Below are 25121 nucleotides of genomic sequence, written 5' to 3' on the forward strand. Positions count from 1 at the left end.
AAGAACATTCTGTAAAGTCACCAGTCTCTGCAATTTGGATACCCACCTCCATCTAGACTGGTCTAATGGTGATCCTATGAATATAGTATCCAATCTTAGAGGCTGTATTTTTTTGTTTAAGATTTCAGTAAGGGGCTTCCTTGGTGGCGCAGTGGTTGAGAGTCTGCCTGCTGATGCAGGGGACACGGGTTCGTGCACCGGTCCGGGAAGATCCCACGTGCCGCGGTGCGGCTACCGTGAGCCGTGCCACTGAGCCTGCACGTCCGGAACCTGTGCTCCGCGATGGGAGAGGCCACAGCAGTGAGAGGCCCACGTACCGCCAAAAAAAAAAAAAGATTTCAGTAAGAATAGGAGCTGTGTTTTCCATTTACGGTTTTGCTATTTTGAAATAGATGTGGAACGTCTGAACGGAATTAAGAACTACGTAAGACAGGATCTTTTAACATCTTGGTTTAAGTCATTTTCTTAGAACTCATTGAGGAAATTCTCTATTTCTCTAGTAGACTGATATTCTTTTTCTGAGATGGTGGCTATTTCCTGGGATCTGATTCCCAAACATGTTCTGTCATCAGAGTCAAGCTAAGTCAGTCATCTGCATATTTGATTTACACTGTGTTAAACCTTGTGATTGAAAGGATTTTTATTAATCGTGTAGAGGTAGTAAATTGCAGAGAGCTTTAGAGAGTTCTTTGTAACAGTGAAGTAGCAAGCATTGGCCTTTATAGCGGCGGAATGGATTCTGAGCTCATTGGCAGGCTTGGGTTGTGGGTCATTGTGGAACGGCCATGTTTCCGTGGCCTGTGGCCGGGAGTAAGTGTAGTGGGGCCATTAAACGAGGCCTGTGGTTGAGTTTTGACTTAGCGCTGCTTCACAATGCCAAACAGACTGAATTCATGGGAAACTTTAGTTTGAATGAGACCAGCTGCAATGTAAGTGAAATATATGCACATGATGGAGGCTTCCCCCTCCGTGGGAGAAACTGATGGAGAGGAGGAGAGAGCACGGAGCACCAGCTAAACTGACACATGCCTTAGACCAGTGGGTATCAGCCTGGGACCATTTTCAGCCCCCAGGGGACACTTGGCAGGGTCTGGAGACATTTTTGATTGTCATAACTGGGAGGGGGGGTAGTTTCTGCTGGCGTCTAGTGGGTAGAGGCCCTGGGATGCTGCTGAGTATCCTACAATGCATAGAACAGTGCCCACAACAAAAGAATTCTCTGGCCCTCAATGTCAATAGTGCTGGAGTTGAGAAACCCTGACTTAGACCCTCTCCTTTTTGTAATTTCCAAGGTGATCAACCAGGCTGTCTTGGTGGAAGGTGAGCAGATAGGCTGCAAGTCTGAGTGGCGAGAGCAGGATAAGGAGAGAGACGGATAAGAGAAGTGGCAGCGCTGTTGGAAACCGTTTGGGCCATATCTCGTTTGTCTGCAAGTGAACGTTTGGGATTCTATCTTTTTACCTGTTTGGGCAGGCTGAAAAGGATGTGGGCCACTGGACTGTGGCCTTTGTGTTAGAGGTAATCTGAGTGTTTATTTCCTTTTCTTCAAAGAACCTGTATGAGTTTTCTAGGGCTGCTGTAACAAATGACCACAAACTCGGGGACTTAAAACAACACAGATTTATTATCTCCTAGTTCTGTAGGTCAGACATCCAACCCCTGTCTCACGAGGCTGAAATCAAGGTGTCAGCAGGGCTCCAGGGATAATCCACATCCTTGCTTTTTCTAGTTCCTAGAGGCACTTCTGGCCCCTCTCTCCGTTCTCAAAGCCAGCAACAGTGCTTCTCCCTGCCCCTTTCCCCTGCAGTCACCTCTTCCTTGACTCACTTCTACCGGCCTTTTCTGCCTTTAAGGGCCCTTTGGTTACATTGGGCCCCCCTGTATAATCCAGGAGACCCTCCTCATCTCAAGGTTCTTAATTGAATCACTTCCGTGAAATCCCTTTTTCCGTGGAAGGTAACATTCACAGGTTGTAGGGATTAGGATGGGGACATCTTTGGGGTTGGGAGGTGCATTATTCTGCCTACGCAGAACCCAAAGCATCTACCAGTGCCACTTTTGCTGACTCGAGCTAGATATTGAGAAAGAAGGTTTATAAAAATGGTTGAAATAATCCTCTTTTCAGTGGTATAATTTCAGTGTTCTAGAAGCAAGTTTTCTTTCATTTGGTGTGGTGTGACTACACTCCACTAGAAGGCATTTGGAGAATGTTGAAAGTAATTATTTAAAGTGGCAAAGATACATTCCAATAGAAGAGAAACCAAGAGGGAAACAGGTAGCGGAGGAAACTCCAGACAAAGGGTTTGAAAACTTGAATGTGCAGCTAATACTCACTTGGGGGTAAGGGGAGGAGGACTGGATGAAAATTCAGATTCCTGGGCCCTAAGAGCCTGGCTAAGTGGGTTAGGGGTGGGGCCCCAGGGGCTGTATTTTTAATGTGCACTCTCCTGTGATACATTTAACATAAAAGGTTCTTGGATCACACTTTGAGAAACAAAATGTAAATAACTATTTTAAAACAAATACATATCTTTATAATTTAGTATAAGATGAAACTATTGCATAGTACTGATATTAGAAGACAGAATAAATAAGTATGTTAAGTATATGAAATTCTTGACATTCTTGTCATTTCAGTTACATTTGTGGGAATGAGATTTGTTTCTGGCATATTCGAATCCTTATTATATCAAGCCATATTTATATTCAAAGTATATAATGATTTTGACCCTTGATTGTTCTTGTTAAGACTGTCATCTTCTCTGTGTGATTAATTGTTGAGTTGATATAAATATGATTTTGGCTTACTGATGTTCAAGAACTAATGACTCGGGAACTCACTGACTACATCCTATATGTAATAGTTGTATATCTATCCTATCTATAATAGTTTGCACCTGCTCATCCCAAACTCCCAATCCTCCCCTCCCCCACCCCACCCCCTTGGCAACCACAGTCTGTTCTCTATGCCTGTGAGTCTGTTTCTGTTTTGTAGATATGTTCATTTGTGTTACATATTAGACTCCACATATAAGTGATATCATATGGTATTTGTCTTTCTCTTTCTGACTTGCTTTGCTTAGCGTGATAATCTCTAGGTCCATCCATGTTGCTGCAAACGGCATTATTTTGTTCTTTTTTATGGTTGAGTAATACTTCATTGGATATATATATATATCACATCTTTAGCCATTCATCTGTTGATGGACACTTAGGTTGTTTCCATGTCTTGGCTATTGTAAATAGTGCTGCTATAAATATAGGGACGCATGTAACATTTATGAAATTCTTAGCAGAATAGTTGCTCAATAAATGCTAACTCTAGAAACAAATTGATTAGAAGCTTTTTTGGGGACTTTCATTTTAGGAGTAGAAACTTAAGAGTTCAGAATTCCTATCCATCCAGTCCTTAAGGCCTACCTTTGCTATGGCATCTTCCCTGATACCTCTCCTACATGAAATGATTTCCTTTCTGTAGTCCCATGGCTCTCCTCTTATTCTCTCACTTTATTGCAAAGAGGTTGTGCCATTTGTGTACGTACTCTCTTCCCAGATGGAGACTAATCTTCCCAAGGGCGTGATCCATCGTATCAAATACTTTATACTCCAGACAAGCACCTGGCAGAATTTCTTTCCAAAGCACGTATTTAATGCATATGTTGGTGAATTGACTATGATTTAGACAATTTATGGCATCACCTTACAATTTGTCAGGTATTGTCTCTCACTTGTTTAGAAATTGAAAACTTGCTGATGACGTCTGTAAAATCAAATTTGAGAATAGAATTTACTAAGCTTTGTATGTGAACGATGTCACAATCTCAAAAATTAGCTAGAGTAAGTCTATTTTAATGAGGCTGGTTTGTTATCTAGGTGACATATTCCACGTGTAACATCCAAATGAACTAGAGCATTGAGCCGTTGGCATGTGATTGTGGTGAGCAGAAGCAGTTATTGTACATTACTTGGTCAACTTCATATTCATATCTTGTCAGTTTACAGTGAGCCAGAGATTGAAAATAGCATTTGTTTCTGTTTTCGTAGCTGCTTTAAAAAATATCTCAAATCACTTCATTTTCTTTAGTTTGACCTGCCAGTAGTGTTTTTAATATGTGGCCTTTCAAGAAGTAATGAAATTGCATCAATGCAGCTTGGCAATGCATAACAGGACATGCTTCTAGGATTATTTTTAATGATTAAAAGTCAAGTTGAATTTTTTTTTTAAAGACCCAAAATACAGATGAGCCAAGTAAACCCAGAAAGAAATATGTGAATGAGATGTTGGTTCTTGGCCCTTTGCATATTCTCCACATCTATTTTCTCCAGATCCCTTCTTTCTTGCCCATTCACAACAAAAGGGGAAGGGTGGTGGGAATCTCAGAGTATGTTCTATTGGTATATTTTTTTCATTCCCCTTTCTCTTCACTGGTAGTTTGAAGAGTACTGTAGTTGTCCATGGTTTGAAGGGGTACAGCCATTAGATCTGTGTTTTCTAGAGGCAGCTTTTGTGGCAGTCTGAAAAGTTGACTGGAGGACCATGAGAGCGGTTGGAAATCTTGGTGGGGGGGCAGGAGGGGTGGGTGAGAGCAGAGGCAGCAATGCTGGAGGGACAGAAAGGGAAGGATCCAAGTAGTGTAACCAGGAAGTAGAATGGTTAGAATTTGGTACAGCTCACTTGAGGAATAAGGGGGAAGGCAGAGGTGTGGGTGCTGGTTGTTTCTAGAGTGGGCAACTCAGTGATGTCGGGGTACTAGGAATAGGCTTAATGGATCCATAAAAGTGATGGGCCCCCAGACTCTCTCCTATCACCCAACAGTTGCTTGCCTGCTTTCCTTGATGACTCTTTAGCTTACCTCTTCTTGGTTGGGGACCGTGGCTCATGGCATCTTCAGCTTCCCTTGGGTGGTCTGGGGTATTGGGTGCTTAGAAGTGAGAACAGGTGGATGTGGGCACCACTGATGTAAATGTGGAGGTGAAAGAGCAGTGTTAATCTAGAGCTCTCCTAGTGTCCAGTGTGAAAGGCAGGATAAAAATGTTTGCCAAACTAAGAATACTCACTTCAGATTTCAATGCAAGAAGTTTGGTATTTACTAGGTATGAACATTAGTCCTTCACTAAGTAATGCCTGATTCAGAGAACTTTCTTTTGTGGTACAGCACACTGAAGGGGTTCTACCAAGAGAGAAAAAAGAGAATGGTGCTTCCTAAACTATAATTACTTAAATGTTGCCGTAAGTAGTAAATATTTTAAATATACGAAAATGGCAACATCAGGAAATATGACTAAGAAGTCAAGATGTGACACACCCTTTTGCCCGCACCTTTGTAGCTGTTGAAAATTTCCACCAAGAATGATATATGCAAAGAAGGTTAAGGTCAGGCTGTGAAGTTTCAGAGGCAGGCCAACATGTTCATGGCCTTTAATTTTACAAAATTAAAATCTAGTGATGGAGCTTACAAATGGGAATCCAGTATTTAAGTTAGGTAATCTGTCATCGTAGTTAGATAAGAGCAGTTACGGTGGCTTTCCTTTCTTAACTCCTGTACAGAAATTTGGCATGGCAACAAAACAAAACAAAACGAGAAAACAGGTCTGCTCCTAACCACGTTGCTTGCAGATACACAAGCCTTGAACTTACTGGGTTTGTCTGAGAGAAAGAGGAGTTGGGGAGGAGAATGAAACATCTCATGAGTTGGACATAGTATTGGAGGACTTTTGTCCTTACCACTTGATACTAGATTATGTCATTTAATACAAAGTTATGGAGCATAATTTTAAAGAGTAACTACAATGCCAAGAGAATGAGCTGGATTCTTCTGTAGTGTGTAGTCTTTGATCCACAGACTTTTTAATATTAAAATGAATATTTTAATATTCATTAAAAAGCTCCATGGCAGTTTGTGGCATTCATATTGAAAACAGAGATGTACAGCACACTTAAGTGAGGCATGGGACTACCAGGTAGGTGTCATTAAGAATGGCTGAGCATTTAGAAAGCACAAGACACGATCAGTGGTTTTCTAGGTGGTGCCCCAAATCCATCCTTTTTTTATTTTATTTTATTTTTTGCCAAGAGTTAGTATATACTGTCTTACTTTCTTCTAAAATCAATTCACATTAGGATGGAATGTCACAGATAAACTGGCATGGAGCTTCTCGGTGAATGCCATCGATTGTATTGTACTATAGACTATTATTCTCTTTCAGCATATCTAAAACTTCTGGTTGAATGACACTGCTAATTTGTTTAATTGTGGGACTGAAGAGAAATATGTTTAAAAATAAAATTGACATAAAAATACATCCTTATGTTCTTCAGTGTTCATCCAAGTGAAGAAAAATAGGAGCAAACATAATATTTTGCGTTCAGCGATGTGGGAAGTGTTGTAGGAGATACTCCAGAAGGTCTCGAGAACACTCACCAGCTCCAAACAGTTGTCAGAGATGAGACTCACACAAATGAGGCCACGTCACCCACAGTCAAAGAGCGCACAGGAGACCCATATTGATGGGGGTCCCTGCCAGAGGCACTTTGAGGAAAGGAAGAGTTGGACTAGTTCTGGGAGGAGAGATGTCTTGAGCTGGGCCTTGGAAAATGATTAAGACTAACCTAGAAAGGTATTCAGTATGTTCTGAATGATTCTGGGTTAGCAGAAGAAAGGCCATTGATGTGAGAGAAATAATGGGCAGAGACGTATAGCGACCCGAGGGAACTAAGGGTTTAGAAAGCATTGGAAAAGGATAATCCTACCTCCCTTACCTTACTCGCCTGCCTTAGAGATGACAGGCATTTCATTGCCCGTGTTTAATAAATGTGCTTTCAGAGGAATGGAGAAGGGAATACGAGCTGAGGGTATCTTGGGTTTTGTTTACAGAATGTCATTACCAGTGCTCCATCCTCATGATCTTTTAAGCATCAAAAGATTGGACTTGACATCATCTTGCATATGTGGCTTTTGAGTGAGAGTTCATTTTCCACGGATGATCATTCTGCTTTGGGAGGCAAAAGAATCTTGCTGCTTTGTACATTTATCAGGGTGGGCTCTGAGCCGATTCATGGAACACCTCTTCGCTTTGCAACAGGAAACGGATGAGAGTGCTGCATGATTTGGGGGATAGCTTGCCAGAGGAAGAATCTGGATTACTGAAGTTCAGTAAACGGTTCATTGGAAATGAGGCAGCATAGTGAGGACTTAAGAGAGACACAGACCCTTTGGTGTCAGACAGATAGAAGTTGAAGTCCTGAATCTGTCACTTAGTTGTTCAGCCCTTCTAATACGTTATTTAGCCCCATTCAACTTCATTTCTTCGTTTATTAAAAATAGGAAAGTGTCAGCCATCTAGGATGGTTGTAAGGCTTAAAGAGATAATTTGAAAGCTAAACACTGAAATATTCGCTATTATTATTATTACATGTGTACATTGACACCCAGAGATAACCAGTGTTGTATAGTAGTTCTTTTTAGTTGTTAAAGAGATAATGGTTCATCACTACATAGTTACTTCATTAACTGATTTCATGAAACAGGCCTTTCTGAATCCCTTTCAGGGTACTTAAAAAGTTCTTTGTCTTCAGTTAAGACAAATCCTTCCTAGATTATTAAGGCCTAGGTTGGAAGAAAGTGTTTGCCAAAGAAGTCTAAAATGTACACCTTTCACAGATTCCTACCTGGGAGAATCCAAGTAACCAAATCTTTTCTTCACTGCTAATCCTGTCTTACTTATCCCTTCATGGTTTCTGTCATGGCCGTGGCCAGCCTGGGTTAACAGGCCTTGTTTAGGCTCACAGAAGCCAAGGGCAGGAAGGAAACGAAGTTCTGTGCTTTTCTTCTGGGAGGGATCTGCAGAGCTTAGACGGTCACCTTAGTCAGCAATTCTCACTTTGAGAACCTCCAAGACCTTTTTGGGTGGGCAAGAGGGAGGACACCTACAAGGTCAAAACTATTTTTATAATAGTACTGGGTATTCACTTCTGTTCTCTCACAAGTGTATGGTGGGGCTTTTCAGACACTGCATGTTGTGTGATGATGTTGTATAATGAACATTGGTCGAAAATCTGCACTAAGTCAGTGGTCACTTCCAGTGACCAGTGCTTGATGTTACAAAATCATGCATGGGAAAAGATCCATCCAGAATGCAAGTCAAACCAATGAATTTTAATAGAACGGAGCACAAAGAGTTCATTGATAAGTTTCAGATTCCACTTTGCTACCACCCTTTAAGAAACTAGCCCTTGGGCTTCCCTGGTGGCGCAGTGGTTGAGAGTCCGCCTGCCGATGCAGGGGACACGGGTTCGTGCCCCGATCCCGGAGGATCCCACATGCCGCGGAGCGGCTGGGCCCGCGAGCCATGGCCGCGGAGCCTGTGTGTCCGGAGCCTGTGCTCCGCAACGGGAGAGGCCACAGCAGTGAGAGGCCCACGTACAGAAAAAAAAAAAACAAAAAAACAAAAAAACAAGAAACTAGCCCTTGTCGAGTTTTGGTGTAGCATGAAAGAAGAATTTCCACCATTAGCTGAAAATGAAGCCCAGGTTTTCTCCCTGTGCTGCAGCCAAACAACATATCACAGCAAATTGAATTCAGAGGCACATTTGAGAATTTAACTGTTTTCTGTTAAGTCAGACATTAAAGAGATGTGCAGAAGCGTAAATCAGTGCCACTCTTCTCATTAACTTTTTGTTTTGAAAAAAATACGGTTATTTTGCTATTTTATGTAACATGCAATGGGTATATTGTTACTTAAGCTAAATGAATTAATACATATTTTAAAATTCAGTTTTCATTTCCAATATAACTATCATTAAATGTAATCTGTGTAATTGAAAGGGCTTTGGGGTCCTCAGTGCATTTTAGGAGTGTAAAGGGGACTTTGGGACTAAAAACTTAGAGAACCAGTGGCCTAGTGTATTGTTCACCAGGGTGAATACTGGTCAGTGCATGTCTACTGATTGCTTATTTCTTCTGGAAAAAGGTATTCTGTGTTCAAATATATTTTGAGCCAAGATGCATGCTTTCTCCCCTCTTAGAGATTTACCATACATATTAATATACCAAAGTCCCTCAAAGGTGTTTCTCAAATTTATCCCAACCTTTTTTTCTTCTTTTTATTTTTAGGGTAACAATGTTCCACAATGGAATCTATCAGCCCATTAAACCACACTGGCTAAAATATGACATATGTTACCCTCTCCCCATTTTTCAAAAATAAAAAGCAATTCTTATCAGGTACTTCCCTTGAAATTCATACTTTATTTAGAGGAAGGCCCATGGAAATTTACCACCTCATCTGATTGCCTCTCTTTTCCTCTCTTTTTAAAAAGAAAACTACTCATACTTTGTTTTATTGTACTATTTTGCTTATAATCTTTGAAGCTGTTTTTTTTGTTGTTGTTGTTGCAGTACGCGGGCCTCTCACTGCTGCGGCCTCTCCCGCTGCGGAGCACAGGCTCCGGACGCGCAGGCCCAGCAGCCACGGCCCACGGGCCCAGCCGCTCCGCGGCACGCGGGATCCTCCCGGACCGGGGCACGAACCCGCGCCCCCTGCATCGGCAGGCGGACTCCCAACCACTGCGCCACCAGGGAAGCCCTGAAGCTGTTTTTAACTTCTGTTTCTAAACTCATATGTTTTAAAACTCTATTTTAAACATTTTCCCGTGTTAATTAGGACACATCTGTTCCTTGTGTCCTAAGACAAAGTAATCTCATCCCCACACAAATTGTGCAAATTGCACATTAAGTCCCAGCAGCCTAGCTGTGAAGCTGTTACTACTGTTTGGTACTTTTAAATGGCAACAGATACCTTTGGTGATGCATCCCACGCCTTTATAAGACACAGTCGGTTTTTGTAACAGAACGATTTGTAAATGGCAGTGGGCTTTGTATTTTTTTTTTTATGACTCTTCCTTTCCAGTTCTTTGGCTTCCATTGGTTTTGGGCACAATCCTAACAGTTAAAACAAAGGAAAAATATTCCACAGTGTGGATGGGGAACATGTTGCTGGCTGCTCCTTGATGGGCGTTTCCCTCCTAAAAAATAAGAATGATGCATTAACCAGCAACAGCCCTTTCCGTCGACGGTGCCATTCTAAATTTGCACTGAGGCAGACGTGCAGAGATCATTACTTTCTCTTTCTGTATTTCACATGTCTGTGTCAGGGAAAGAATGGAAAAGTCTTCATTTGTTATACTAATTAAAGGGACAGCAGCCTTTGTATTTTATACAGTTCAAGAGCTTTTGTTTTTTTATATTCTGGTCTTGCCAGTTCCTACTTCAAAATTTAATATTGTTGGCATCCTTAGTGAGTTTCTGTTGTGAACTGAAAATTGATGTTCCCTTATTATTTAAAAAATTCAAGCAGAATTTACTGTGACTGTCTTATTCAGTATCTTGTTTTTTTTCCCTACCACTTAGTAGTTTGAGGGAGAACTCTTTACATGTGCAAAAGAACCACATTCAGTTTATAGGAATATATGAGAGCGCTAGCAAACTGTGCTGGAAATTCTTTGATAATGGAATCAGCCAGGTTAACCAGACTGAAATTAACCAGACTGAGGTTACTCTTCACACAGCCAGAGGCTGCTTTTCCATCTTCTTTGACAGTTGAGTATAGATTGTAGTGTATTTGGGATATCAAAAATTGAAGAATTGTAAAGCTATGTGGCAGCTTAAGAAATGTGGTAAAAATGCATATGGGCCATTGATTGTATGCACTAATGTTGTGTTAGCACGTTTTGCAGTAGAAAGTCAAATTTCAGGTATGCACATTCAAAGTAGGAGAATAGGTTATTCTAGAAGGGTCTTTAAAAAATTTTTTTTTATACATCTTTATTGGAGTATAATTGCTTTACAATGGTGTGTTAGTTTCTGCTTTATAACAAAGTGAATCAGCTATACATATACATATACCCCCATGTCCCCTCCCTCTTGCGTCTCCCTCCTCCCACCCTCCCTATCCCACCACTCTAGGTGGTCACAAAGCACCGAGCTGATCTCCCTGTGCTATGCGGCTGCTTCCCATTAGCTATCTGTTTTACTCTAGACGGGTCTTGACATGCGGTCATTAAGAGCTGAAGCTCTGGAGTCAGATGATCTGAGTTTGTTTCTTACCTCCATCCCATATGTGTGGTGTTGGGCAAGTGATGTAACTTCTCTGTGACTCAGTTTCTCCAACTGTAAAAAGTCACCTAAAATTTCTAGACAGTGCCTTGCACATCGTAACTGTCTTAGTTATGTATTGCTATGTAACAAATTACCCTAAAACTTGGTGACTTAAAACAGCAAACACTTACGATCTCACCTTTCCATGAGTAAGAATCAGGGCACCTCTTAGATGGGCGTCTCTGGCTCAAGGCCTTTCATGAGGTTACGGTCAAGCCGTTAGCCCAAGCTACAGTCTCATTCGAAGGATGGGGGCGGGGTGTGTGCACTTGGGATCTGCTTCCAAGTTCACTTACACAGACGGCAGCAGGCCTCGTGGGCCCCTGCACAGGATGGCCTCACAGTCTGGCAGTTGTCTTCCCCCGGAGTGAGTAATCCAGGAGAGAATGCAAGAGGTCACGATGGAAGCCACAGTCTTTTTGGAGCCTCATCTTGGAAATGACGTTCCATTACCACTGCCCCACTCTGTTGGCTAGAAGCACTCAATCCAGTCCATACGCATGGGGAGAGGATTATACAAGGGCATGAATATCAAGAGGTAGGCTCACAGGGAACCATCTTGGAGGCTGCCTATAACAGTAACTCATGCTTTCACTTGTATCTTCTGTCCACATGTCGGTGAATTCCAATGTATCCATCCGTGGGTCTACCTGATACCTCACTAGGATGGATGTCTGATAGGCATCTTAAGCTTAATATGGAAAAATGGGCCTCCCCAACACCTGCTTTTCCCAGTTTTTTCCATCTTGGTGAATGGCAGCTCCATTCTTAGAGATGATTGGGTCAAAAATTTGGAAAGATCCTTTACTCTTTTCTTTCTCTTATACCATTTGTCAACTTGACCTTCAAAATAAATCCAGAATCTCACCAGTTCTCATAACCTCCTCCCCCAGTATCACCACGTTGGTCCATGTATTGTCTCACCTGAATTTTTGCAGTAGCCTAAGTGGGCTCTGTTTTCAACCTTGTCCCATTATAATCTATTCTTCACACAACAGACAGAAAGATCCCTTAAAATATAAGGCAGATCATTATCTTGCTCATTCAGGATTCTCTAGTGTGTTCCCATTTTACTTAAAGTAGAAAGCCAAAGTCTTTACAATGGCCTACAAGGCCTTTTGTGGTTATAACATTATTTTTTTGCATCTTATTTTATAAAATGATATAAGTATGTATAATAAATGCTGTATAAATGTATGTCTGTGTAAACACATATTAATATGTTTAATTTATCTACTGAATGGTGTAGGGGAGGGATCTGACTCTTTCCAGATGGAAAGCTAACTCGCCCAGCACTGTTTATGGGTTAGAACACTAATTCCCCACTGAGGGGTGGGTTATTCCACCATGAACCCATTGCTCTCTTTCTATGCAATCTGTGTCTACTTGTTGGATTTTAGGATAAAAATGAATTTCAATAAATCATATAAGATAAAATCATTTGTAGAGATTTTATTTGATATGGTATACTCAGTTGCATATAAAAACAACTTGAATTATCACTGAGAATTCTTTGTGGAGAATACTTATGTCCCTTTATTTGATAGATTAGGAACTAATTCTACTTAGGAGATTGTGACGTAAATTTAAAAATCCACTTAGCTGCAAAACTAAGATTAAAAAAAAAAATCTCACGGCTTTTAGACCACAGCTTTTGATTTACATTGATATACTATACTTTGCTGCTGCTTCTGCTTATAACTGTTCAGAAAATTTTCACAAAAATACTTATCAAATTTTAAAATCCTGTAAGGTTATCATCTGGAGTGAAATCCTTGTTTACGTAGCTAACTTTCAGTGTTCCGGCATATCAATGAATGCTCTAGGCCTCTGGCATTCTTTTCTCCTTTCTGGACCTTTGGTCTTATCTCTATTTGTAACTTCAGCTGGCAAACAAGAATGTGCAGGCAAAGGAGATTAAACTCAAGCCAGTTTGGTGGGTGATTAACAACACTGCTGAAAAGTTTGCCGAAGGAGGGAAATACATTGCAATTCTTGCTTAAAAGGAGGTGTGTAGAATTTTCAGTGGTTTTCCTTTGATAAAAATTGTTTCAAAAATTGTTTCATGCTTGTTGCACTATGTGTAATTGAGGGTCAGCTATAACTCACAAAATGAATCACTTTCATGTTCTTCACATCTACAGAGATAAGAATGGAAAATCTTGTCACTTAGATGAGTCTTTTTTTTTTTCTCCTCTGCAAATAGTCTGAGCCTTACTCCTCTGGACACCTGTCTTTGGCAGCCAGTAAAGGGCCCTGAGCTAATAATAGAGGCATTCTGCTTCTCCCAGATCAATTGGCTCTACTTGGTGACCAGAATATAGTCCAGAAATAAATTTCTTTCTTTAGGGCAAGAATAAAACAGAAAAAGAGAAAAAGAGTACCACGAGAAAGTATTGTGCTTTTGGTAAACTTTTCAGACCAACACATAACATCACATTCCGTGACATTATGCCCGTTAAGAGTCGGTGGGCATGAGTGATTAAACCCAGAGTCTAGTCAAGGCACAGATTAACTTGCTCTGTGATTTTAAGAGGTTCCTCACCCTCTCTGGGCCAGGAGCTTTATTGGCAGAAGAATCTTGGACTAGATGACAAAGACATTTCCAGTTCTAAAATACCAGGACATAAAGCTGGAAACAAATAAGAGAATTATTTTTAGTAAAAGAAGATTGATACCAGCCAATAACTCTCAGTGGGTTCGCTTAAATCCTTCTCTCTCCAAATTCTGTTTTTTACCAAAACGGTAAGCTAACAACAGTTTGTCACGCTTTGAACTTCCTGGCTCAGTGTTGATTTGTATCAATATGTTACGGTTACACATTTGAGTGGGAGCTGAGTTACATTTCATGAAAACTGCTCAGAAAACTAATAAAATCGTTAGAACCTCACTCTCGGTGGGTATTGATAGCATCAAGAAAATAAAGCCTTTGCCATTTTCAGGCAGTCGCTCTTCCAGCTACACTGAAAATGTAACGGCCTTACACTCAACTCATTTGTTTAAACATTAACCAAGAGGGGCTTTCTCCTCCTCAAAATCTCTAAGTGCCTACGTGAATTTAACCAGTAATGCATAACCCCCCCCCACCCAAAAAAAGTCCTTTTAAAAAACGTTGTGTATTCTATAAAGTAATAGCTTCAGAAGGCTTTCAAGGAATTGATTATTCACACAGCAACCTAGTGAGGCACAGAAAGTATATCCTCTCTCTTACAATTGGGTCATTTGATGATGAGCTCTTTGGCGATTGCCTCGGGACCTTTGGAGATTCATAGAGGGTTTACAGTTACAAGTAGGATGCAGTCACCATAGTTAGAGAACTGGGTGACAACTTTCCAATGGGCTTTCCGAATAGATGCGGAAGAGCTCAGAAAAGGCTCAAAAAGGATGCAAACGCCTTTTGAAGACCGTTTCCAGGCTCTCAAATGGCCATTGTCAAAGAACAAACAGTGGGGTGGATTTGACTAAGCATCAGAAGAGGCTAGAACAACACCCTGTGACAAGTGAGCCTTGGAAGCTCACAGGGCAGAAGAGAACTTTTCAGAGCGACCTTGTCACACACAGTTCTAATGTGTGGGCTTTATCAGCTGCTCTGAGTGGGGGTAAAGAGGCATGCATATTTTACCCATTCATTTCATATTCAGTGTGTAAAGTAAATGCCGCTTTCCAGCTTGGGTGGAGAAGGTATTTATCAAGATATGTCAAGAGTCAGAATGAAAACCCATCAATTGCCTATTTGTAGTGCAAAATGGAAAATGTCCTGTCTCTCACACTTTGCCTTTCCTGTTCAATCCTAGTAGCCTTCATTTACAAATATGACTGTTATCTCATTCAGTCTGAGTCTTTCACGGGCAGAATGAGATGAATTTTAATTTGAAACATAACTTTCTCCACTTTCTGCCCTCGAGAACTGCACATCAGTATCTCTGTTTTAACGTAATGAATCCTTCTTTATTTACTTATTTCAGGTAGTAAACTTGAAACTTTGCAAGCACATTACCAGTGGTAGATGTCATAAGATGCAGCACCTGTCCAGCAGGCGCTTTGTTCTTTTTTCTTCCTCCCTCCCTCCCCATCACCAGTATTTTGGGGCTCCATATGGAGATCAATCGTGCGATAGCTTCATTCTGGTAATTAACATGCTTGTTTGAGGTTATAAAATATACATCTGAGAAAGGCCAGGGATTTCCCCCTGAATATCAGCGAATTGCTTGAAGTGGCATTTATTTTTCATTCTGACTTGGTGTTGTGTTTTGTTTTACTGCAGCATTCTGGAGCAAAATGAAAGAGTTTATTTTGAGGCCTCCAAAGTAGTGCTGCTACAGACCATGAGCAAGAAAGAGAAGACCTCAGCCTGCACGAACGGTCTTGAAATGCAAATGGTCTTGGGTAAGTCATCCGAAGGACTTGGCATTCATTAGCTGTAAATTTCATCCATCATCATTAATTTGGTGTCCCAGGCCATCTTATTCAAGTTCATGGGTATTTCTCTACAACCCAGGCTACAGGATGTTGAGGAAATGTTGATCCAGTGCCGCAGAGCCAAGAGAGCAATGACACTGACTTAGTGTGCTCCTTTCTGAAATTTGCAGAATAGCAGGATTTGAGCAGAATGCATTTGTGGTTAAGAAAGACCAAAAAGAAAAAAAAAAACCCAAACAACTAAACACACAAACAACAAACTTTATCTTCCATATATTCCATTTCAGTGGAGAGCATAAGGGATTAATCATACAGGAGATAGTATGTTCAATCTAGTGGCATGTTTGTTATCCTATAAGTGAAGTATTGGGACGAGCAAGGTGAGAGGCATTGGGAGTTTCCAGATCCTGTTCAACAGGGTCTGTTGAGAACCTTTTAACTAAACATGGTACCCTGAATGACAGTCTTGGGGGTGGAATGCAAATGCTCCGAACTGTAAATAAATATTAAATAAATTCTAAACTCTACAGCAAAATAATGTGGACTTCCAAGGAAGTTTCATCAATCTAGTTCAATGTATTTCTTGGAAACAGAGACCTCAGATGGAAGCCCAGTTCTGCTCACATATCTTGGTGACCTTGGACAGTGTATCCAGCCTCTTGAAATCAGTCACCTGTAAAAACACCACTATCTTGATGATGTCCGAGGTTGCTTGCAAATTTAAAATTCCACAGCTCACTCTAGTGAAGTTAATTAAATAATACTACCCTTTGATTCTTGCTCATCTGAATTTATTGTGTGCCCTTGGCAAGTCATCATTTGCAGGGGGCTCCCTGGACCAGCCAGTGTGAAGAAAACCTGGCAGGCACCTGGGGTCCTCCTTCCTTCTGGCACTGATCTTGTGACTCAGCCCTTTGGTCAAGCAGGTCTTGCAGTATCTGGTTCATAATTTATTCCCTTGCAGCATTACAGAAAACATGGCGCAGCGTTCTATGAATATAATATTCGAATAAACGAGATAGGTTTCTTTTGAATTATTGTCTTCTATTTTTCTGTTGGGGATCTCACTTCTTCTTTCTCTGTGCTTGCAGTCACTGTGTTATGGGTTATCTGCCAGTCCTTTAACCCTGTGGAGCCCCAAACTTTGTTTTACGTTGAACGGAATTTATTATTTCCTTGTCTTACTAAATGTCCCTTTTCTGAAGTAGAGCTGCAAATGACACTTTAAATGATGCTCAGATGTCACTCTTGTTAGCAGCTGTCTGTCTCCCTCAGAGCAGTGCATTATTTGGGTTTCATAACAGCATTTTTTTTCTCTTACAAATGTTAAATTACGAAGTGCAGGAAACCACATGAATGCGGCAGAATGAAAATGCAAACAGTGTTATCTGGAGATGCCAGTTTTATGATTCTCCTGGTGACAGTCTCTTCCCTGCAGTCAACATAGGAAGCCTCTCTACCTGTTTGGTGACAGCGTTGTAGCTCCTGTCTCCACCTGCCTTCTTGCCTCGTCCTGCTGAATTGAGAGTTTGAGTTAAGACGACTGCATGGGGCTGTCTCTTTCTATCCAAGTCCCTCCTGACCACCAAGCCCGGCTCATGTTCACAAAGTCTGCACTGAATGCTCAGGACTTACTGACTGGCCTCTCCTTATGAGCTCCTATAACAATTAGAGCCTGCATCTTAAAAAAGACAAAAACAAAACAAACCAAAAAACCAAACTCTATGGCTGTGCATTGCTTTGTGAGTTGCAGACTTGAGGGCAGGAATCAGATCATAGCCTGGTGGTTCTCAAGGGTGGTCTAAGCCCCAGCACCTCCCCTATCAGAATCACCTGGACGTGCGTATTAAAGCTGCAGATTTAGCAACCCCAGGCTCGATGAGTCAGAATTTCTGGAGATGCTGAGCCCAAGAAACTCACTACAGATAGCTCTTTTGCACTGAGGTTTGTGAGTAAGTGTCTCAGGCTACTTCTTCATCCTGCTCTTTGCCTCGTCGCCCGCAGCAGAGGGTCCAGATCTGAGCACATAGTAGGTGCCCAGGAAATGTTTGCTTGTTGATCTAAGCAGCATCAAACCATGATAGTTGTAATATCTCTTCAATCTCCTGACCTTTTCGGATATGAAGTCAGCATACTCTCTGAACCCTGAGAAACCCCTTTTTGTCTAACTGTGTGAAGCGTTCCTCTAGGTCAGAGGCTCCTTTGGAAACCTTTTTACGTCTCTTTCTCTGTCACCAGTTGACTCTTGACTGTCCCTGGTAATGGCAGTAACCCTAAGTCTAGTAGAGCAGGGATATCAGCTGTGGGAGCTGGACTTGATGAGCCGACGGGACGGGCGAAGGCTCTGAGGATGAGCGCAGTGCGGTGGTAACCTAGATGCTCTATCCTGGGCTCCCAAAGCCACACCTTCTTCCCTTGGCAGTTCGTTTTGAGTGGTGTTTCTTTCAGCTGTTAGGGCTAGCAGGCTGTCAGTTTGGGTGGCAGGAGAGCGGTCCCATTGCTGGAAGGGATAAAGTTAAGCTGCAGTGGACACACATCACAGCACCCACGGTGGCGGCAGCGGATTCAGGATTTGAATCTCATGTTCACAGGTAGCCATGGTGATACCTGGCTGCCTCCTTCCCTCCTCCACTTGCTTGAGCAAGGGCTTGCCTGGGCTTGGATGATCCAGAAGAGATGTACAGGGTGGTGTTTGCTTCTGGTGCAACTCCTGAGGGGCCTTGCTGGAGGATCCAGAACTGGTAGAATGTGTGACAGTTCGAGTCGGAAACCAAACAGAAGAACTCACAGCCAGCCTACGAGGGAACAAGTAGGGGAATCAGGAAATTTATTAGCTGCTAGGAAAACCACTACCAAATGCATTAAACCCTTTTTTTGCAGCTTTCTTGGACTCTGGCTTTGTCACAGTTTTCCTTAGCAAAGTTGTACCAAAGCTGAATAAAGTGTGTGTTCCCAGGTACATTCAAGCGCAGTGACGGGAAAGCATCTTCTCCGTCTCTGGCTAATCTCGACTACGGGAGGTGTGGTTAGCAGAAAGGTTTACCAGAGCGGATTGGGATTGGGCTTTTTCTCAGATTCTCAGCTAAGGGAAGAAGAAAAAAACATGGGTTTCCAAAGCAACGTTAAGGGCAAAAGAGACGTTTTAATACGTGCTTCGTGGAGAGCTGACTAGATTTTCATCTGCTTGGCTTCTTCCAGATATACGTTGTTGATGTAAGTATCTTCGAGCTTTTGTTAAAGGCTTTCAGGTGAAGGGATAACTAGGGAGAAAATTAAAGGCATGAGAAAGCATGTGATTTTCACAAAATACCAGACGCTGGCATTGCTGTTTGGGAGGTCTTTATTTCCTTTTAAGTAGCCATCCGTGGTTGGAAAAGAGAAACACTGTTTTTAAGAGATCATTTGTCTAGTTAGAAACTATGTCACTTGTGTTGTTTACCGTGAGGCAGCCTTGAGAATTGCGGGGTTACCAAAAGGCCACCTGAATCATGGGCCCTGCTTTTGGAAGGCAGATAGAAGAAAAGAGCCAGCCTAGCCTAGTACCCTCCTTGAATGCCATCGTCGGAAAGCTCTTTAAATGCTTTCTAGCTCAGAGGAGTTAGTTACCCTTCACGTCCCTGAGCCGCTGTTCCGTAAAGCAGTACCAAGCACGCCTTCCGTGAAATGTGTTGTAACTCACTCTTCTCCTGATACCATCACGGGCTACTAACTACATCAGTCCTTCAGAGCAGCTGTGTGGGTTGGTATACCTGTGAGTGAAACCACACCGGTTCAGGAAATGCAGTGAATTGTCTTCTCATAGGCATCATCAAAGCTGATGTCGATTGACTTGGAAGGTACCCCTTCCTTGGTGAGAATTTGAGAGCTTCGAAGGGAGGTGTTTGCACTGCCTCAGAAGAAATTAGAATTAAACGGCCACATGCACACACTGTTGGAGTGAAAACGGAAACTTGCCCACGTTCATTCCTGCACACGCTCTGCCTGCGGCATCATCGCCTCGTGGCATCATCACCAGCTCTGCTCGAATGACTGACATGGCTCTCCCTTCCTCCTCAGAGTTTAAGGTCATTGGCTTCCAACTTCCTTCCCGACGGCTCCAATTGGAATATTCCAAAGGTGTCTGCAACTTGAGTCTACACCTGTACTTGTCACTCTCCTGTCTCCCTTTATGGATTCTTTGTTTAGAGAAACAGGATCACCAACCAGCTCGTCCTTGATGCTGGTCACCTCCTCCTCCTCCTGTACTTCATCCCTTGACCACGTACTGTGGTTTTGCCTCTTAAATCTGTTACAGTCTAACGCCTTCTCCCGGTCTCCTTGCCCTTGTTCTCTTTCAGGCTGTTAGCATCATTTGCCTGGACCACTGCAGCCACTTCCAAAAGAGTAGTATTCTTGTCTTCAATCTTTCCTTTCTGTGTTCCATTCATCCTACTATTTTAAGAATTACCTTCTTAAAGAAAGGATCTGATTGAATTATTCCTGAAAAACCCTGACAGTATGCGGAAGTATGGAAGAGTGTTTCTAATACACTATTAAGTGTAAAATTCATAATTCAAAATTGTCTAGACACATTGGTTACAAAGTAATGGTGAAAATGGTGCCTGTCCACAAAGACTAGTAGTAAATAAAGCAAAAATGAAGATGTTTACAGTATGAGGGCGATTGGTACTTCTTTTTTAAAAAATGATACTCTTGGTGTTTTCCGGAGTAATGAATGAATATGATGAAATGAAAGGAAACATTTAAAGGATTTTGTTAGCTTTTCCTTCCCTTTAAGATGAAATGTGAATTTCGTTGCATGACATTCGCGACCTCCTAGGAACTCATTATCAGCTTAGCACTGAAATCTCATCTGCCATCCCTCCCATCTCTCCATGCAACGCTTCCTTCGGTTCTGAACATACTATGTATTTTAATAATCATGTCTGTCTTCATGTTGTTTCTTCTGCATGAAATTCTGTTTCTCTACCCAGTGGACTCCTCATTCATTGAGGCCTAATGGAAATGTCCCCTCTTCCTCTACATGTACTAGAAGTCTTTGTTTCTGTACTGTCTCTGTGGATGGCTCATGAGGGTGGAGATTGGTTTATTTTAAACCTTGTATTCCAAGTCTTAAGCCCATTCCTGCATATAATATAGCTTAATACATATTTATGGAAGGTGAGCAGAAAGGAAAGACTTCATTTATAGATATACAAGTAATCCTTCAGGTGAGATGTAACATTTTTCAGATAAGCTCGGTGCTAATTAACTTGTTGTAAAAATTATAAAAAGTACATGTTTTTGGTTAAGTAAGTTTTACAAAAGTCATTGAATACAGCATCAGACCATTTTCGCTAAACTGCTAGGGTGGATCTTTGGTGTTTGAAAATTCTAACAGCAGGGAGGATAACGTCAGCTTCTCAGTAGCCATGTTTGTGAAGTTACTAGAAATTGCTTTTTTTAACTGTTTTATGTCATGAAAAATCATATCGGCCAAATCAGAAATCCAAAGAAATAACACATCCACTGCTGGCAACATAATACGAATATGTGGTATTTTTTTCTTAAGGGACTTTAAAAAGCCAAGACTGGATAACAGGAAAGGATTGATGTAACATTTTCAATTCTGAAAGTCTATTCTACTCTAGAAATACACTTGTTACTATTTTTTCATTTCTAAGAATTCTATTTGGTTAAAATATCAAAGGAGAAAAAAATATCTTGGCTTAAATAAAATGAAAAGTCATCTTCAAAATTAATTTGGCATCCCTGAAAGTTCCTTTTCAAAGGGTGGAGTAGGATGGGTTTTTAGTATCACATGTTAAAAATGCCACTAAAAAATCATCATTCGCACTTGTTTGCAAGGAATTCAGAATGGGATTTGATGGGGATGAATGTATGAGGCGTGTTACGCATCTTTTTAAAGAATATTTTTGTCATCAGGGTAAGATTGTTTAATACTTGTATATTATTTTATAACATATTATGTATAATTTTTTCCTGTTAATGTTAGGTGATAGATGATATAATTGCATAAAAATGCAAGAGGATCTATAGACAAATGATTAGAACTAATGAGTTATTCATCAAGATGGAGGTTTGGCAGGTTTTTTGCATGATATTCTTACCCAGTTTTCAGTTTTCTTGCCTATAAAATTATGCCAAAAGTTGAACCATCATTCGATGACCAGATTAAGAAATTGGTCAGTCAACAACATTGAGCACTGATGAGATGTGTTATATACCACATCACTTCTCAGCCTTTCATGTTAGTTGATCTTTGTCTGTTTGCCACAGTGAAGAACCTTTGCCAAATTTTCTTCTTTTCCTGTCCTGAGCATCGCATTCATGTAAAAGCTCAACCCTTCGGCTGTCTCGAAGATGCGTCCAGTAACAGACTAAGGCTTGCATGAATGCATGCAGACTCGCCATTCACTGTTAGTTATTCTCTGGTGCACCGTCCACAGGGCTGCAGCATTGCCCCGTGACTGCCGCAGTTCATTTACCAGGAGGTACCGACTGTCGAACTGCCCTTTTGTGAGAGCCACTACTCGAAAGCATCCTAAACACCTGGTGACAAAAACTCCAGCAGTTGGTAGACCACTGCAGTTTTCATTACAGCTTCAGGTGCTACCCAGGGTAGTAGGTGCTTATGTTGAACTGCCCTCTGCAGACCATGTATATGGGTCCATGGGGTGATACTGTGGCTGTAGTTTCCTGAGGTTGTTTAGCATTGGTGAGCACAGGCAGATGTGTCTGTAAGCTATAGTAGCCTCAATTAGGAAGTCTCTTCCTGAGACTTTAAGGGTCTACAGAACAGGATATCTTGATGGATCTGAAGTTTTAAAATCCAGCCCCAAAAGAACTGATTACGGTCATCACAGATTTTTTTTTTTTACAACGTTTAACTGTATTACCCACAAATTCATATTTATTTTACACTCCATAAATTAGTTAACAGTGTATCCATAGACTTTCTTTCTTTCTTTTTTTGGCCGCACTGTGCAGCTTGTGGGATCCTAGTCCCCGACCAGGGATCGAACCCGTCCCCACTGCATTTGAATCACAGAGTCTTAGCCACTGGACCGCCAGGGAAGTCCCATAGATTTTTAAGAATAGTACATAGTAAATTGCTACAATGCTGTTGGGAAACAATGTCATGCAGTGTAAGAGTGTAGGTTCTAGGGCTTCCCTGGTGGCGCAGTGGTTGAGAGTCCGCCTGCCGATGCAGGGGACACGGGTTCGTGCCCCGATCCCGGAAGATCCCACATGCCGCGGAGCGGCTGGGCCCGCGAGCCATGGCCGCGGAGCCTGTGTGTCCGGAGCCTGTGCTCCGCAACGGGAGAGGCCACAGCAGTGAGAGGCCCGCGTACAGCAAAAAAAAAAAAAAAAAAAAAAAAAAAAAAAGAGTGTAGGTTCTAGAGGCAAACTTCCTGGATTTAAATACACATCTGCCCCTTACTAGCTGTGTAATGTTCAGCAAGTAACTTAACTTCTTTGGGTCTTGGTTTACCCGTCCCTGGAATAGGGAAAATAAAGCAACATCTTTCAGAGTTGTGAGAACAAAATGAGTTAATGCACACATAAAGCTGTAACAAAGTGTTAGCTGTTATGATCATGTCACTTTCATGGTATTCACTTAGACAGTTCCTCAGTTTGTAATAAAATGTTTCTAGCCTTTGCCTTCCTTCAAACTGAGTTTATGAATTTACGCTCAATTAGGGAAGGGGAAACTGTGGGTGAGCCCAGTTAGGGAAGGTGGGGAAAGGCCGTGGGAACACAGAAGAGTGAGAGACTTGGTCTCATTAAAGGTGGGGAGGACCTGGAGGAGGGGTTTTGGGCTAGACATGGAAGCGAGGCTAGGGTCCCAAATGGCAGAGGCGGGAGTGGGGCATTCCAGACAGGACGGAGGGTGACAGAGGTGAGAAGGGAGGGGCTGTGTGTGCCGGAGGAACCCTGGGGACTGGTTTGGTCCAGTGTAAGGTGTGTGAGGTGGAATAATGAGAGCTTGGGAGGAAAGACATTGATTTAATGATGAGGATAATAGTAATTAATGTGAATTACTAATTGAATAGCCATCTCACACCAGCTTCTGAGATTGGTGCTTTACATAAATTAGCTCTGATTGCAATTCACTGCCACATAGTTATCCCCATTTTACAGATGAACAATTGAATTAATCTCATATTAAGCGTTGGAATTTTTTCTTAACTGGTGGAGAGCCATTGAAGATTTTGGAATAGAAAAGGGTCGTGATCAGACTTAGCAGTGATTTATTTATCTGCTGTTCGACTCTTAAGTTCCCCGAAATTAAAGACACATCGTACACATCCCTGTGTTTCCCACGAGCAATAGCACTAGACCTTCAACCTGGTGGATAGTCCGTAAATACTGGTGGAGTCTCTTTTAAAAGCTTCCTCGACAAAACTTGGGGGGCACTTTTTGTACATTTTACCTTTTAAAGAGAAAACGAATTTAAGAATACTTAATAAATCAATTTCTTTGTGTCTGTACCTATTTCATCTCATCTGATCCTCACCAAAAAATTTAAAGACAATGAGTATGACTTTTCCAGTCAAGTTGTATGTCATTATAATGCGGGAGGTTATTGGTGCTGAAGAATATCACACAGCTTGTAGGAATAAAGCTAGGATTCAAACCCTGGACTCTCCCCCACCCCTTGCCTGGACTCTGCCATCACCCCCTCCCTCTGTCGAGCCACTTCTGATTTCCAGTCTCCACTAGGGTTGTCTCTTCCGCTGGTTTAAAGGGCATTCTGTTAGCACTCTGCTGCTTTCAGAGAAACCAAAGCCCTACAAGGACCTAATCTACTTTGTTGGAGTTGATGGGAAAGAATTTATTTTCAACTGTCCTCAGGACCAGCATCCTTCTAAATGACACTGCTGGCAGGTGGTCATTTCTAGGAGCCCATCAAATTAGCCACTTGTGTAAGAGCCTGGTGTCCTCTGTTGGATTGCTGTGTCGAGTGAACTTGTCCTTCACAGTAAAATAGAGTTTGGGAGTGAGTACACTGCAAGAGCCTTAAATGCTTTGCTTCTTCCACCTGATTGAAACCAAATTTATGATACTAAAAACACTTAGCACCTGGCCCAGAGCAGCGTTTGCTTCCAAATGCTGCCTGGAATTTGGAGTGACATTTAGTGAAAGGGGAAGTTCAATTCCGACTATCAAAGGTAATGGCCAGTGAACCTACGAGCACATATTATGCAAATTCAACCTAAATCTGTATTTATTAACTTGACAAATTTTGGAGCGGTTATCTGCTCTGTGAAATTGAGTAAGATCCTGCAAAATATCAGATCATCCGCTTAATGCATTTAAATCAGGACTTCTGAATATTTGGCATCCATGCTGGTGCCGACGTTCAGAGGTTTAAGCTCAGCTGCAGCTGTACCCCCTTTGCAGGAGTGGACATTTATTTCCTGGTGAGCATCCACACTGGTCTCACCCCTTTCCTTGCCTGTACTACTCTCATCCACTTGGGAGAGTCAGTGAACCAGCACTACTCTGTCTTGGGGACCCAGCCATCAATCCAGCACGTGT

The 25121-nt window shown here is 41.8% G+C and overlaps 1 protein-coding gene across 4 annotated transcripts in view; it reads left to right on the top strand.

The window, feature by feature from the left end:
• Window positions 1-25121, top strand: part of ATXN1 (ataxin 1) — a 406640-nt gene that overhangs the window by 88139 nt on the left and 293380 nt on the right. For all 4 annotated transcript variants that reach the window (XR_014295538.1, XM_082638844.1, XM_082638846.1 and 1 more), the window contains one exon: window positions 15421-15542. The gene's annotated coding sequence lies outside the window, so the exon portion shown is untranslated. The remainder of the gene's footprint in view (window positions 1-15420; window positions 15543-25121) is intronic.

The sequence above is a fragment of the Mesoplodon mirus genome, assembly GCF_964341445.2.
Source record: "Mesoplodon mirus genome assembly, chromosome: 12".
Taxonomy (NCBI): Eukaryota; Metazoa; Chordata; class Mammalia; order Artiodactyla; family Ziphiidae; genus Mesoplodon; species Mesoplodon mirus.